This window comes from Rhopalosiphum padi, chromosome 2 (assembly GCF_020882245.1).
Source record: "Rhopalosiphum padi isolate XX-2018 chromosome 2, ASM2088224v1, whole genome shotgun sequence".
NCBI lineage: Eukaryota > Metazoa > Arthropoda > Insecta > Hemiptera > Aphididae > Rhopalosiphum > Rhopalosiphum padi.
Genome location: NC_083598.1, coordinates 77,091,640 through 77,107,485, shown reverse-complemented (window position 1 = coordinate 77,107,485; position 15,846 = coordinate 77,091,640). Strand labels below are relative to the sequence as shown.

At 30.9% G+C, this 15,846-nt stretch overlaps 1 long non-coding RNA gene across 1 annotated transcript in view; it reads right to left on the bottom strand.

Moving 5' to 3' along the window:
* Positions 1-14,876, bottom strand: part of LOC132923085 (uncharacterized) — a 35,353-nt gene extending 20,477 nt beyond the window's left edge. The window contains exon 1 of the long non-coding RNA XR_009661097.1: positions 14,706-14,876. This is a non-coding gene — a long non-coding RNA (uncharacterized LOC132923085). The remainder of the gene's footprint in view (positions 1-14,705) is intronic.
* Positions 14,877-15,846: the final 970 nt, after the last annotated feature.

Sequence of the window (15,846 nt, the reverse complement as noted above, 5' to 3'; positions counted from 1 at the left end):
AACGCATATACCTACCTATATACGAGTATATATATATTAATGTATCGTATTTTTTATATATATTTTCGCTTTATCTGGCACTTTGCTTCAGTGTATGCCTTTTTACAGCATGATGTTTGTCTCTTTATCTCTCTCTATATATATCCGTATCGTTCTGGTGCTATTTAGCTAATGAACTAATCTTGTTATTTTTCTTTCGGCCATTTGGAGTGACGACCCTTTGGAAAAAACATATATATATATATAAGAGGCGTTCGATACGTGCACATAATACACACACACACACACAAATGCCGTTTAATACGAATACCTATATACGCGCTTGTTGTACCGATGCTATACTGTTGTAGGCGAATCGGCAGCATTTTGGCCTGCTCGCGATCGCATCATTTCGGAAATAAAAACACCGGGCACGAAGAGTGTATCATATACGGCCGATCGTATAATATTTTTATGCCACCGAGCTATATAGAACTGTATAAATTTATATATACGGATCTGCAGGGCTCACACACACACACGTACACACGGGTATTTCGTGTGTATATAGTTTACGGACGAAAGTTGAACACACGCGCACTGGGAAAAGTGCTCGGATTCGGGTGGACTCGGTGGTAGTAAAATCACTACTATTTCGGGTCCCCGTTTGCGCGGATTAAGATTTCTGTATACAGCGTCTCTTAGCTCTCTACGTGTCATGTGTGTGCGTGTGTAATCTTCTTCTATCTATCTCTCTCTCTTAGTCTTACTATATAATTTTGGATTTTTGGGAAATTGCGCTGCACAAAACCTTCGGTCGATTTTATATTTATTATAACACGCGCTCGGATAAGACGACTTATATATATTATTATAAACGTGTACGACGCGCAGAGGCTGAGTGCTCGTTGAGCTTCCCTATATATGTACGACATAATATAATATATATATAGATATAGATATATTTATCTGCGCGGGGAGGGTTTTCGAGACGGGCGACAATCGCATTAGCAAGCGAATGGTGCGCTTTTTCCACGAAAAAATTAAAAGGGTCGTAAAAGTTTCACAAAATTTTATCCAAAACAATATTCTCGATCATTTATCTATATATGTATATATATACCAGTTATATACTGATGCATTCGCTTCGTTTTATTATTGTTATATAGCAATATTAATAATTACATTAATATAAGTGCTCGAAAGTATATATTATAGTCGATCCGCATAGTAGCAATATATATTATACGCGTCTGCAGTTAATAACCGATACTGTTCTTTATTGTCGTGCTACTATGACGAAATTATATTTAAAAGTTATTGATTCACTTTGTTCGCGCTGCAAAAGTGCAAATTTATATCCACGAAATATATATGTATGAGCGCGTTCGTCATTCACAAAATTATTATGACATAATATAATATACATTTTAAGATACAACTGCTTTATGAGCACAGAAAGACCTAAATAATTGTTTAGAGCAAGCGTTATAACGGTACCTGTTTTATAATAGCAATTACTTTTAATTACTTCTAACAAAAATTATTATGAAAACACAGTAAATATGATCGGAAAAATAATATATTTTATTATTTAAAACACGTTTATCCGCTTTGGGTTTCTTTACACTTTCTAAAAATATATTTACATTTTAAATACTTTAATCCTGCTGTTTCGTAGAACCGTTTTCTCATCAACTGTTTACCTAAATTGTTATTATTATTACATTTCTGTTGAAATTATATTTTCACAATATCTTGATGACAAAAGTATATTTTTATAAATTTGTATCATAATTTATTTACAAGTAAAAGAAAGACATAAATTATAATCTAACGAATACACATTTTATGATTCAAATTTGAAAAAGTCTTAAAAGAAAACTTTTAGTTGTGAAACATCAAGATGAGGTGGTTACGTTATTCATAAATGTATGAAATTACGTCACGGCTTTGCAATGAACTGGCGCAGCTGAAAAAGCTCATAAACAAAATGACCAAGACGCCTTCAATGTTTTTGCATTTTGACATTCGTTAGAATTTACGAGGCCACTCAGAAACGAAAAAGCTTCGAGTTCATTATTAAAGTATAAACAGAGTTCTCCGTGACAAAGCAGAATGATGTGTTACACTTTACGAGAGAACTATATAATATAACTAATAAACAGAGAGTTCATAAACAACACATAAATTATACAAACAAAAAAAATAAGTTTTTACATTGGCATAGTAATTTAATTTAAATTTTTAAACCATACTAATCATACGAGTATAACGTAATAATTCTAATAAAGAAGATTTCTATGAAAAAATATATAGTCTCGACAAGGGTGAAATTAATAAAATAGGTAATTTAAAAATGTTTCTATAATATGGTCTATGAATCTCGATTATTAAAATGTAATTTTTATTTATATTATTATGTATCTAATACATATTATTATTTTTATTATAATTTGGCTATTTCATTAACGAATTTCTTCTATTATATTTACATCTTTTTTTTTATTATGGCTTAATTATTTCCGTAATTCAGACATTTATTTCATTCATAAATTAATCAAGTTCTAAATTACTAATAAAATTCTGAGTAAGATATAATTAAATTAAATTTAATATCATAAATATATATATAATTTAAATATGGTTCTAAAAAAAAATAAATAAATAATATAATTATTTTATTTTTAGATTACTTATATCTATATTCTATATATTAGTTATTGTGATTTGATTAATATTTTTAGTTTTTTAGGTTTTTTTATTTTCATGTTAGCCATTTGATGTTTTGTTGATAGTTGTAAATAGAATAGGTACATATTATTTGTATAAATAATAAAATAACATCAAAATAATTATCGGAATTTTAACGTTAGGTATTTGCATTCATTATTTTAATTTAAACCATAAGATGCGTTATAATACAATTGATTAAAAATTGACTTATCTGAATTATTTCTTTCGACTTAAGTATCAAGTACATACATTTTTTTAACCCGTAGTTTTAGGTTTCCTTTATTCTACAAGTAATCGAAAAAATGAGAAAAATGTATATTTTCCATACTGCCGCTGTCTTATTTTATATTTGTACCTATACCTCATGCCAAGACGAATAATATGTACATATATATTTTTCCTTGGCTTATAGAAATTTAATATTGATCAAAAATATAAAAAGAAGTACATAAAAGCAAGAGGAATTCAAATTTAGACGAAAGCAATTCAGCCGTAGAAATGTGCGCACATGTGAACAACATTCGCTTGTCTCCGTATATACGCTGCAGACACTAATATAATTGATAGGTATTGCAAAGTCAAGAGTGCCAATTTATATTTTTCGAACCATTCCTCCGCGATTGGTTCTGAATTTTCTAGGAAATAATAATGTACATGTGTGTGTGGGTATCTTACGGAGTTTTTTAAAAGCGTATCCGCGTGTGTTATTTTAAGAACACATGAATGGCGCGATGCATTATACCTATAAAGAGAAGTCAAATAATATATTTTCCTCGTTCTATTATGAAATGCGCATAATACTGTGTCTTAAATATTGTTCCGATAACGTGTGGTGCGCTAAAACTTATGTTAAAAATACCTACTGAGATTCGTATTTTAAACTAGCTAGTCGTTTGCTCAAAAGGTACCTATCACCGCAGCTACACAATGCTGTATAGTAACTCTCATATTGTAACGCACCAAACGAGCATCAAAATACAGCGGCCGAAACAAACAGTTACATCGTTTACAATAATATTGTAATCCTAAGCGTAATATGCGCGTATCGAGTATATATGAGTTAATATGATATTATTAAAATTAATAACGAAACCACCGAGGTCGACAAATCGAAGACGAAATTTTGACCACATAACATTTTATTGTAATATTATGTATATAACTCGTGCATGTGCTAGTCATAAATCGGAAAAGAGTCGAACGCCATGCTATACACACATCATCGTTTCATAATAAAAAAAAATAATAATATAAATTCTGTATAATATACTAATAATATTATTGTACACGGAAATATATAAATAAAAATGTATGAACGCTGTTGACCGTTGCCGGGGTAAGTGATCCGAAACCATATTGTAGCCGTGCGTGATGATGTTATACGCGAAAAGGTCAACGTAGGAAAACCATATAACAATATTATATATGTACCGCGCGGGGATTTTTTTTTTTCGGAGAGGCGAATCGCGTGTAGCTGCAGTGCGGTACACGAGCCGATTCGTATGTTGTGTATACTCCCGCCCAGTGACGGGGTGCCCATATTGATTTACCCCGGACGTTTCCTTTCCTCTGAACAGCCACCCAGCGCTGTATACATCCCGTCGAGATTTCAATCCCGTACAATATAATATACATCACATCTCACCCGTTTTGTACAATATGTGTGTACTAGTACACGCCGTAAGCATTTGCGGTCATTGTACCTAGGTATTATCTTTATTTATTAAAAAAAAAAGTTAGAATAAAATTAATTTATTTTCAAATTAAATAAAACTGCAAACGTTTAAAATCATATGGCTTTTTTTTTAATGTTTTTAAAACTCATTTGAAATTGTTAAAAATGCTTTGATTAAAACATTGATAACTATAAAAATGAAATTTCTTAAAAATACAATATTATGATACATAGATGATAGGTGTTTATCAGGATTAAATTCAAACTAATAAGTAATATATTTTTGTTCAAATCGAAATAAATTATTTTAAACGTAGATTATAACGTTTATAATGCATCATAATATAATGTTTGAGTACATGTTAATAATGTACATGTACAAAATATATTATTTAAAATACTTTCCAACCCTGATTATTATTATTACGTTAATATTTATTAAAATTTGCGTTAATATTAAATATTTTAGATGTAAGTATAGAATATAACAGAGTATTTACTCGTATTATATAATAATATGAGAAATTATATTCCCACTTCAAATAATATTTGTAGTGCCAACATGAGATTTTTTAGTCATTTCGGTGCGTTTAGATAAAAACAGCTTTAAACCTACTCGCGTTGTGATTTCGGTGAAAAGATACCTTATCCCAAAGTTTACTTTATATAAAAAAATTTTTATAAGTTTCGTTGGGCAATTTATCTCAATGGACTATTTAAAAGGTTTACATTCAAACGAAAATTTCGTTGAATTTACAAATAATATAATATACGTATAGATGAGCAGTTGTAATTAAACACTTTTGGACTTTAGTACCTTTCAGTTATTCTTATTACTTCATTAATATTCCAAAAATACTTTAAAAGAAAATGCTTATTTGTATTATACTATTACACAGTGTGCCTAACTTATCTAGAGCAACAATACTAGAAACACTACTAAAATATAATATAATAGTTGTGGGGTGGGCTAAATATCTTCTACCCCATAGGGTGACTACACTTCAGGCGAATCAATTGCGAACCCCGATCCCGCCGCAATAAGTATACACTCAGTAACGAATGAACAGGTAGTGTCCTCTATCGACACACTGAATGCGTTGAACGATGTGTGGGCACCCAGGCCCAGATGGCGTCGTGGTCGGCCCAGGACAGGTTTTTTTCAGTCGACACCGGACGTTTTGGGACGGGATATTATTCTTTTTTCTCTCTCTCATTCTTTCCATATTCATCGAAGAATATCTTTTCGTTTTATATTTTTTTCACATCCACTGGAACCTATACGGCTGCGGCATCTATCGGTCGACGAAATAGTTATAAGTTCCGGAATGAATTAATGACAAATTAAGACGCTAGGCATTACTTCTGTTTTATGATTTTTAAATATTTTATTTAAATAAGCAAGAAAGTATCAGCTATTTAACATTACACCACGACACATTTCACTTTTAGCGATGCTAAAGGCGTTGTTTCACGTCGGTCCTTAATCCCTCTGAACTTCACACATTTTCCGCGTTTGACAAATGAATACTAAAATGCATTGAAAATACCGAGACACAAAAAGATTTCCTGCTAACTCCTGTTTTTTTTCCAGCCATTTACATGTAAATTCAAAATATTATTCTCGCAACACGATTTTCTTTCGTTTAGCCCTTTTTGAAGGAAATTATATTCTATATTTTCTAATCGAGAAAAATAATAAATGATTTTACACACGTAAGTACCTATATTGATTCACTATTAGTCATTTAAGTATGTGAATACTATTAAGTTGTTGGATTATGAATTTTTATAACATTCGTCGTTCGTTCATTATAAAAAAAAATTGTTTATTATTTGTACGAAATGTTGTTAGTCTAAAAAGTTTTTAATTTTTTTGATTTTATAAACTAATTTATATAATCAAAACTATATTGATAAGTCACGATCGTTTAAACCGTCCGTAATCAACTCAAACCATGTGTTTATCTACACAAAGTAACCTATGAGTATACGTCTAACCTACGTACGAACTATAACCTGATTGAAAACGTCTCTATATCCACAACAACACTATTGATTTATTAATAATTGTCTAATTTACTGAAATAAGTATAGGAACAAATACTGAAAAAATAGTTTAGTCAATACACAATTAATAGACAGTTGTATATATTAGGTAAATGTTTATGAGAGAGAAAACAAAAAACCTAACGGGACGAAATTCGAATATTATCTCCAGCTTCTAGACACTTTGAAATATTGATGCGCGTTTGCGCTTTTTGTCGTCGCTTTTTCACACAGCTATAGTCTATAATACTACACTGTATATATTGATTATAATTCGTAGTCTCGCGAACACGACAACAACAGACCGTCACGCCGTACTGCATATTATTATAATATGTTGAGTGTAGACATATCATATACCTATATATACTATGTGACTGCGGTATAGCACACAAACACTCGTCTACACAATAATAATATTGTCGTTCTAACGCAGTAAATATACTTTTGGCGGCGCGTTTTTCGGACTCGTGTTTTGGACGAGCTTGCCGCACGCAAGCACACATTGTTATTACTCATTATATATTTAGGACCGACTCACCGATACACACACACACACACACATCGTTTATATTTAATAACGCACATACGTGTTATACCTATATAGATATCCGTACGTTTAATATTATAAAATATAATATTATTAATAATCTCGTGCGGCACGGCACCACATACCGCGGATCGTCGGCTTATAATATTATAATAATATAATATAATCGCCGACTACATGTGCAGCTAACTACCTACGCATAATCCGCTGCTGTGTGTATTACACGGCGGCTGCGACGATGGCGGTGGTATGTTCGCTGGCTTTTAAAATAATATTTCGCGTTTCACGCGGTGGGTCTATCGTCATAACATCATCGCGGTCGTTGCCGAGCGGTCGATTTTTAGGGGTTTCGAAATGTTTTCTTTTTAATTGGCACAAACGTTAATTGGGACGATGGCTGCGAGTTGTCGCGGTGATTTACGGCTATGTATACATATATATATATATTATATTATACGATTCTAGAAATGAAACTTTTTGAACGTCAACCGCGGTGGCAACGACTCTCGTATACGACTATAATATACACCGTATATATATTCTATCGTTAATGTACATGTATTAATAACTACACACACGCGCACACATGCGCGAGTCAAATATTTTACCGCCTTGTGATGCGCACGAAACCTCCGAAATGGTTGCCAGTTATAATATACGCATGCAGAGAGCTAGCGCGGGATGACGGCGAAACTAAATCATTAAAAAGCGGAACAACACATGTCGTCGTGTTCGGTCACCGACACACACACACACACGCGCAGAGCTGTTGCGGTACAATATTTTAATACCTATGAACAGTTGAAAACAGAAAAATAAACGTCTATATATCTTCATCGTTTACTGCAGAAAACGAATATTTCACACGAAAGTTTGACGAAAGTAAAAGCCGTTCCCATATATGATTCGATAACGGCGGCGGTCATAATTTTTCATCTAAATATCCTTTAAAGGATTTTTTACGCGTTGCAATGGCATTTTCAGGGTGTTGGCCAGACGAAAAAGTTATATAAAAAATATCACTTTAATACCGAGCCATTACCTACAGTTTATACTGATATTTGTATATATAATATAAAGGGTGAATTGCGATTCACAATCATGCTCAGTCCGTTTTTCTTCAATAATGCAGTTATTCAATATCTGATTTTTTAAATTTTTAATATAAGTAGATACTTAAAAGACCATTATACTTTCAAATTCTTAAGATTTTTTTGTGATTTAAAAAAAGGTCCATGGTATAATAGGTTTAGATGGTTTGGAGTTTATGGTGATTTGAAATTGTTTTAAATTAATATTCATCTATTAATGTTTTATAATTTGTAAAAATGGCCCATGTATAATATATACTGCATCAAATATTATATACTTTTATTTATTTTTTGATATAATAATGTTTTTTAAAATATTTTTGTTACATTATTTCTAGTAAAAATAAAACAAAGTTATTTAAAAAAAATTATATATCTTTTTATTAAATTTTTACTTTTTTGAATGACAACATACATTTTCAATTTAATACTCTGTAATAAAATATTTTTCGGAGTATTTCGATACATAAAAATCGAAATTCGGGCGAGTAGTTTTTGAGTTATAAACATTTAAAGTTTAAATGAGTATAGAGTTAGTAGCAGTATAGACCAAAATTTTAGCCTGTATTCCCGTACAATTATACATTCCGCTCACAAAAACTTTAAATACTGTGGTATGAAATTAAAAATTAATGTTTGTTTCGATTTCAAAAATAGAAAACTTAAAAAATATAATATGACGATAAAAATAATAAAAAATATTATTTTATTATACGACTGTATATTATGAAATAATAATGATAGTGTTGTTCGATTAAGGATAATCACCTTATCACCTTGCATAAGTATATATATTTTTTACATAATAAACTTACGACAATTTGATAGGAAACACTCAACAGATTTATGGCCGGTTGTTGAAGAAAATGGGGGATTGAGAGGCATTACAATGTGTCAATGTATAATAATAAGGCACCGCGAGCTGCAAATGTCTGTCAGTCGTCCGAAACGGCCGCGGGAAAAAAAAAATTGGCGACTCGCGCTTAATAATAATGTAATGTGATAGGTATATAATATATATATATATATTGTACGATATTAAACATATATAATATTGTCATGTACGGAAGGTTCTTGTTTAATAATACATAGGTATATTATATATATATATATATGTGTACGTATTATATAAATGTGGTATTATTATTTTATTATTACCTTTATTATGGTGCATACGCGTACGGCGCGGGACACGCTGCAGCAGACTTCGCGGCGACACGGAAGTTTATGGTCGCATAAACAGACATAACATACATATAAATTATGTACATCATAGTCGTATAAAACGACGATACAATAATACATTGCCACGACGCGTTATTTTTACGCGATGGTCGGCCCACGTGGTTAACGGTTTCAGCCGTACCTAAACAGCCTGCACTGGTGGAAGAATGCGCCTGATATCCTATGTCTATATAGACGAATAATACCTATATATATATACATATAAATACAAATATAATGTACCTATATATATATATATGTTATAATGTTTTGTACGCGTCTTTATATATTATGGTTTTTCGATTTTTCTTTACGACATATTTATTTCGTATTATACGAGTTTAATATAATGTATAATAATGATATGTTTATAATGACGTATAACGTACATAATATATTATGCATTATATAAACGTATATATCGTTGCTATTTATCATTTTATGGTATTAAACCGACGAAAATATTATGAACAGTTCTGCGACCACACGCGTGTGACGTCTCTTTTCACTTGCAAACCGTAAGTCGATACTACCTACCTATATATTTTCAGAGGGTCTTTTTTGGCGAACCGGTGGCGTATGTTAGGCAGTACTATCCACCGCGACCGGGGTGCAACCACCGTGAATAAGTCCTTTAATGTGCATACATAATAATAATATACTCTCAAACTTAGAAGGTATGACTACATTATTTTTAGTACTTTGTGTCGTTCTCCCGAGTTTTCACGTGCGAGCGTTATGAATACAAATAACAATAACGTGCGTTGCGTATGTCGTCGTTATACTTATTACTCATTGATAATATTATGGTGTGTTTCTATAAACTGTAAGAAATATAATCGTATAACTTTTAACGACCACAATAGATAGGCTTAAAAAAATAGTACTTAAACAAAATGTGTTGACACCTGTACATCATAACACTATATACGATAATAATTAGAATACGTATAATATCTTATAAATTATTAGAATTCGATTGGTATGCATAACATACTGTACAGGCTACAGCACGATACGATAAAACAAGTCATCAAGAATTTATTATTAATTGAAAAATTATCACTTAATATCTGTATCGACTGTTCTCACTGCAATTATTATTATAAAAAAATATTTGATCATACCTCATCAGACGGTAATATAAATAATATAATTCTATATATATATTGGTAATGAAGTAGTATCATTGGACGTTTCTTTTCAACACGTCATAATCCAGTAATTGTGATTCACACACACACACTGATTTACTCATTTTTATTATTATTATTGTTATTACAGATTGTAAATTTTCTTTTTTAATTATTACTTTTTAAATAAAAAACAAAAAAACAAAATAATCAGCTAGTTTGGAATAATAATTTCTGCTTTTAATTTGGTTTCAACAAAATTTGAATTTAATACGTTTCAATGGTTTGGTTTTCTCGTTGCCTTCTTTAAAGTGATATTTTTTATGGATAATCACCTACTTAGAAAGAGGCCTTTGTATCAAGTTCAAAAAGGATTCTGCGTGCTTCGATACTGATGCTGTATTATTTCTCCAGCTATTCAATTCCCTTACTAGAACTAGCGTGCCCAAAATTATTTCTGCATAAATATTGTATGAATAAAGGTACGAATAATTATGTTTAATATTTTTGTAAGTACCCAATTGCAAATAGGTCAAAATAAACACATTAATAGTTTATTCGTTATTATTAATTGGGTGTAACAGAGTCGCGTGAAAGTTGTATAAAACCACAGATAGTGAACGCTAAAAAGTTCTACATGCACTTTTAGGATTAAAAAATTAAGGACTGTCGGCATTATTAATTATTTACGAGGACAAATGCGTTTAAATTTCGTCAATAACGATCGTATAGACTGTATAGATGAAGAAAAATATGCCAGTAAGATCAGGCAGATTAGCCACTTTTGCAATATATAATATGTTATAATGATTTATTAATACAAAATTATATCAATGTCATTTGATGGGTTAAACTGATAAATTAAATCGTTTGCAACTTTGAAGTATTGAAATATATGATTTTAACGATTTACGGAAAAAATTACATTGGTTTGACATTATAGATTCAAATTTAATACCTTTGTACCTATAAGATAAAATCGACATGCAACGGATGGAAGGGATATGTTGAAGGATAAGTCGTGCTTGCATAGGTGTTACTTAATGTGCACTCAAAAGTGCTATACTGTGAGGGTACTGGATTGGTGGGAGCCATAGCACTTAGCGTTTAAGAGACGACACAAACAGGTTTTACCGATCGCTCGAGATGAAACCAACTGACAATAATTAATGTAAGTACGACCGTCATCATTAGGTGGAGCCAATGAGACGAGCGGTTGACGACGCACGACGTCTATCAAATCAAAGATTATGAAAATATCTTAATTACATTAATTGTTAGCCAACGAGGTCTCATCGTCGTAATGAGATAATAAAAAAAATCTTGCACAACATCAATATTTCATAAGTCACACTAAGTCACTAAATACAATTATTGTAACGAATTGCACCTTTTTTCATATTTAAAAATTTCAATACAAATATTCATGTTTAAATCTTTAATGAACCTACACTTTTTAAACGTATATACATTCATTAAGATTGAAACATATACATTGTATATAATTGTATAATATATAACAAATTATAATCGATATATATATATATTATAATTCATAAATATCGGTTAACATTATTGAAATATATATGGAGGTTAGAAATAATTTAAATATGTAAAAAAAAGTACCGACATCATACACTTTGATAGAATTTTAATAATTAATGGAAAGGGGTTCTGCACAAGAAATGATCACCATATTTATAATGGATCTTATAGTATTTAAATACAATTGTTATTACATATCAAATGATACAATTTAAAACAATTTTAGTTTATTTATTTTTATAGTATTCGTAAAAATAAAAATGGCACGTTGGTACGATTCTGTAGGTCCTAAGATGCTATAATACCATTTCAATGTATACAAAGATAATTGCTGTAATAGAACATCTTTTATAGATTATGTTGAAAAATATTAAATAAATAGTAAATACAAATATAATTTATATTATGATATAACTATAATAATATAAACTTTATTCTAATGATGTACTTAATAAAGAAATATCTTTTTATTAAAATATAATTACTCTTATCTTTATATTAAACAATACCTATTTACCTATTATTACGAGTATTTTATATTATTCAGTATTTAATTACGTATTTATTTCAATGCTATATATAAATTACTATCGTAACATTTACTTAATTATATCCGTATTCCATTATATTATTGAATAATAATATACCAATAACATTATATAGACACATGATAACGGAAATAATTTCTGGAAATATACTATCAATATTATAATATTATATATTATAATGTGTTTTATAGAGCCGTAATCACTTTGAATTAAAAGAAAAAACAATGACCTCTCTAAATAAATGATAAGCCAAAAAAAAATTAAAGTATACTGAATAAATTACTTTGTAAATTATTAGTGGATTCGTCTGTATAATATTTTCCCTATATTAGTCCTACGTATATATAATTTAGGTATTTTTGTATATTTTATGGAATTAAATGTCAAAATACGGGGTGTGTTATTATCGTCATTATACTTATTAGTTATAATTTAATTGTGCTCGGGGACGTGAGTGAACCATATAATAATATGTACATGTATGGAATCGCACGGGGGTAAAATGTCAACGACAGGGATTTTTCTAAAATGTGAAAGTAGTTTTTTTCTTGTCAAAACAAACGCACGTTTTTTAATTTATAGTTTATATATCTACCAGATATATTGTAATTTATTGTCTTAAGTTGATTAAATCGTCAGATGACATTTTAGGAAACGGTGGAATACAAAAACGTCGTATCGCTATAAGTTATTCTTTTATTAATCACATACATATTATAACTCGTCATTTATATGCAACCCGCAATAGGTTTGTTAATTAAGCGGGTAAAACTTATACGAAAAACCCACGCCACTGAAATTCTATGCGCGCGTGCATATAGTTAACTTACGGTGAATAAATTATCCGTGGTTACCTACTGGAAAACCTAGGCACAACATACATTATATTATATATACTTGAACGAAATAATTATATAATATATAAAACTGAACACATGCAGCTGCAGTTTCACCGATACGATTTTGAGCGTAGGTACAACGAGTTTTCTGATATCATTTTTTTTTCTTTTTTTTTATGATGTCTATATTTCTGTCATCATTGTCGTATTAACTAGTCATTACGTTATATATATATATTATTATAATAAGTGCTGAACAAACCGGAGACGGTAATTATTTCATCCATATAGCAATCGTCTGAGTCCCGCTCGAGTAAACATTCTAATCCGGCGGCCCGCGTGTGGTCATCTTCACGCACACGCCTACCTTATAAGCAGCTCATGCGCGTTCGCGTTACACAGAACAATATATTATTATAATAATATTACGTGTTTATTCGAAAAGACTAAAACTCAAATGCAAATGCATCGAAATGGATGCGCGTATGGGAATATAACATTCCGACGAGTGAAACTAGTTTAAAGAAAAAAAAAACAAGATTATATTCAAAACTAATGACGTTACAGCTCATATACAATAGAACCTAACCGAATCTACCTATGAGGATTATAAAATATATATTATATTATGTGCACGTCGTTCACGGACAAGGGCCATATCCGAATAGATGACAATCAAGAAATAATAAAGTCATAGGATTTCTATTTCCACTTGATATATAATTATAATAACTCGTATTACTTTATTTCCGTTTATACATAATATTATCTACCGAGACGATAAGGCTGTTTCGAAAAGTATAATTTAGGTGACCATTAGACGGTTGAGGGCCGAGGAATAATATATCTGACTAAGTAAAACAAAAAGTTGTATTTCTCGAGCTTTGACGCACACCTCTATATTTAAGAATAAAATGGGCGTTTTAATATATTATTATTTGTTACATTGTATATTTATTGAATGAAATTTACGATTTTTACGTTAAAATAACTAATACCGTGATTGCAGAGTTTTATATTTTGTTTCATGTATAAAACATTTCATGTGTTTAATAACACATTTATTATAATACAACTGAATTGAAAATCAAACAAAATATCTAAGAACATTTAAATGACCAATTCAGTTTTTAACTTTTCAAATATCCATATACCTTTCCTACTAAATTTAAAAACTTTAATGCAAATGCGTATTATAAAATATCTGACAAAACTTATTTGTCCCTCTCGCTGAAAATTATAATATATGAAGTGATCATCTGGACCCACCCACCAAAGTATCACCTAAACGCCTGCAATTTTTATTATAGCATTAACAATATAGTACACGACTTACTCGGTATGTTCAATATTTGAACACGTGATCGAGGCACATTGATGACAATATATACACGGATGTATCCTGCAGGAATGCACCCTCGTCCTCGACCTTCACTGGACACGGTACGAGCAGCGAGGTCGACGAATGTCCTTCTACGTGTATACGAAATCACTGCATCATGCTGCGGACTAACGAACGACTGACCATTACCCTTTTGCCAAGACCGAAAAGGGTATTTACACTTTTACTCTTATTTCGGACCGGGGGTGGGGAAATGAATATAATGACAAACAAAAATGTTTTTTTTTATCTTCTCGTTTTTTAAGGCATTTTATTTTTTACAAACTGTCAGTTTTTTCTTAGACGTCGATCGCGGTAGTGCACAATGTATTGTATTGTTGCAGTGTCGACCGTTGCGTGTATTTTTTTTTTTTTTTGGACCAGTGAAGTGTTTTTACTCCTTTCCACCCGGAACAAACCGACGCCCGTGAGTGAGTGATATGTACGCCATTACGTCGGCATTTAATAATTAGTAATTCTCATCGAAAATAATATTATTATCTCTTAACGAACCTTGTAAATATATACGTACACGCATTTCCCACGGAATGGATATACGCCAGGACACGAACGTCGTTGTTAACCGTCGTCCTTAACAATAAGGAAACTCCGTATTGTTTATCGCGGCCGCAGAGCAATATACTCACAAATATTATAGGTATATTATTTAAATATATAGGTGAGTGTTAGTGGCGGCGTTATTATTAATCTAGTGGAACGAATCACACGTATTGCGAGGTATATGCCTCATCTATAATGCCTTATGCCTATTAGAATAACGCTCGTGCACGTACTCGACTATATTATATAGGTATATCATTATAATTGTATATAATATGTGGCTTCTGCTGTTGAGTGTAAACAAACGATAATAATAATTTATATAATTGGCATTAAAAGACCTCGGTGTATGATAATAATATAATATTTTCGTCACGGGACGAAAAGCGAAACGGTTTTTTTTTTCTTCTCGGGGGAAATCAAATTCTCATGATAAACGCACAAACGGGTAACGCGCGCCCCTTAGGTATACCTGCACAATATATTATATTCATTAGGGGAGAATTAACAGCATAATATTATATCGCGCTCCGAG